Source organism: Protobothrops mucrosquamatus, unplaced genomic scaffold, assembly GCF_001527695.2.
Source record: "Protobothrops mucrosquamatus isolate PMUCROS unplaced genomic scaffold, P.Mucros_1.0 scaffold4641, whole genome shotgun sequence".
Classification (NCBI taxonomy): Eukaryota; Metazoa; Chordata; class Lepidosauria; order Squamata; family Viperidae; genus Protobothrops; species Protobothrops mucrosquamatus.
In genome coordinates this window covers 8,249-10,103 of record NW_015390540.1, presented here as the reverse complement: position 1 = coordinate 10,103, position 1,855 = coordinate 8,249, and the positions used below count along the sequence as shown (strand labels likewise).

General features: G+C 44.5%; 1 protein-coding gene across 1 annotated transcript in view; it reads right to left on the bottom strand.

Moving 5' to 3' along the window:
• Positions 1 to 1,855, bottom strand: part of LOC107299171 (serine/threonine-protein phosphatase 2A 55 kDa regulatory subunit B gamma isoform) — a 20,512-nt gene that overhangs the window by 17,919 nt on the left and 738 nt on the right. The gene's annotated exons all lie outside the window — the stretch shown is intronic.

The window sequence follows — 1,855 nt, the reverse complement described above, 5'->3', positions numbered from 1 at the left end:
GCGATTTCTCTACCTTGTTGAGAGAACCCCTTTAATTTTATCTACTTATGATCGGCGCTGTCGATAAAGGATTGCCCCGCCCGCCTATCGGTCGTCCAGAGATCATGATTGTCCCCAAGGTGCTTTTTTTCCAAGAGGCAACTAGAATTTCCTTGTTTTTTTCTTGAAGACTTTTCGCTTCCTATCCGAGAAGCTTCTTTGGTTCCCTCCTTCCATTCCCCACCATTGAGTCAGAACTGACGAAGCTGCTTGGATGAGCAGCGAAACGTCTTCAAAGGAAAAACAAAGAAAAAAAAAGCACCTTTGGGACCATCCCACTCATTAATGAAAATATTGGAGACCCCAAACTAATCTTTTTGCCTATCATAAGATGCTTTTTTCCCTTACTGGATGAGAAAGCGTTGATGAACACTCTTCCAACACAATGTCCATCCAAGTGTACAGACACTTAAGTTCATGAGAGAGTTTATTTCTAGGCTAGGAAGCATCGTCAGCGCACTGGGGAAGAATTATCTGCAAAAAAAAAAAAAAGCAACCAAGCTCAGATAACTCCAGGAACCGGAGCTTCAAAAGTTTTTTTTTTTAATGCAGATTTTTTTTAATCCTGCTATTTAAAAGCCCGAAAAGTAGAGACGAACCGACTAAACTCTGCAACTGCTTTTGTTCACATTTCTGTGCATCTCCTAAGAATGTAACAACTGTTTTATTCATACCTGTGATGAAATGAGCAGAGACGTGGACAAAAACACACGGCTATTGCGTTTCAGATAACAGGGGCAGGACCTCAGCTCTCTCCCTCTCTACTCGTCAGGCTTTTATCTTTCATCTTATTTGTTTCTCAGGCTCTCAAATGACTCAGGATGACATCCTTAATTTACAGAAAAGAAGTTTGGGGTTTAGGCTTAGAAACGGCCACTGGCTCATCTTGTTCGCTCGTCTCCTGCAAATGTTCAAGAAACGGGAAGTCTGCAAATCGTCTACAAATCGCCCTCGGTGGCCCAGGGTTATAATGGTTATCAGAATACAAGGAGGGATATTCAGATGCAAATGGACCCTAGAATCTTTTTATGCTTTGTATTTGTACTGTTTTTAATACGCTGTGCACCGCCCTGAGTCCTGCGGGAGAAGGGCGGTATATAAATTAAATTAATAATAATAATAATAATAATAATAATAATCTGAACAGTTCTCGGCTTCAGGGTCTACCGGCTTGGAGGAAAATCACAGAATTAAAGAATAAGAGAGTTGGAAGGGACCTCGGAGGTCTTCTAGTCCAGCCCCCTGCTCAAGCAGGAGACCCTGTACCGTTTCAGACAAGTGGCTGTCCAGAACTAAGTGAGGGGCATTGGTAGAAACGGAATGGGAAAAACTTGGCACGGTCAACTCGCCACGGCCAACTCATCACAGCCAACTTGCCACAAGACACAACTCGCCACGGCACAATTCAACGGTTCGGTTGAATTATTTAAAATCACTAAAACACGATTTTAATTTTTCTCACGCGCATTTCATTTTGCCCCTCCTTCGGCACCATTCCTTTAATGACTCTATTCCGCCATTTCTTCCATATTAGTGTAATTCTTGTCCCGCAGTGAGTTGTCCCACTGTGAGTTGGCCGTGGCGATTTGGCAATGGTAAGTGGGCCGTGATGAGTTGGCCATGGCGATTTGGCAATGGCACGTGGGCTGTGATGAGTTGGCCGTGGCGATTTGGCAATGGCTAGTGGGCCGTGATGAGTTGGCCGTGACGATTTGGCAATGGCTAGTGTGCCGTGATGAGTTGACCGTGACGATTTGGCAATGGCTAGTGGGCCGTGATGAGTTGACCGTGACGATTTGGCAATGGCAAGTGGGCC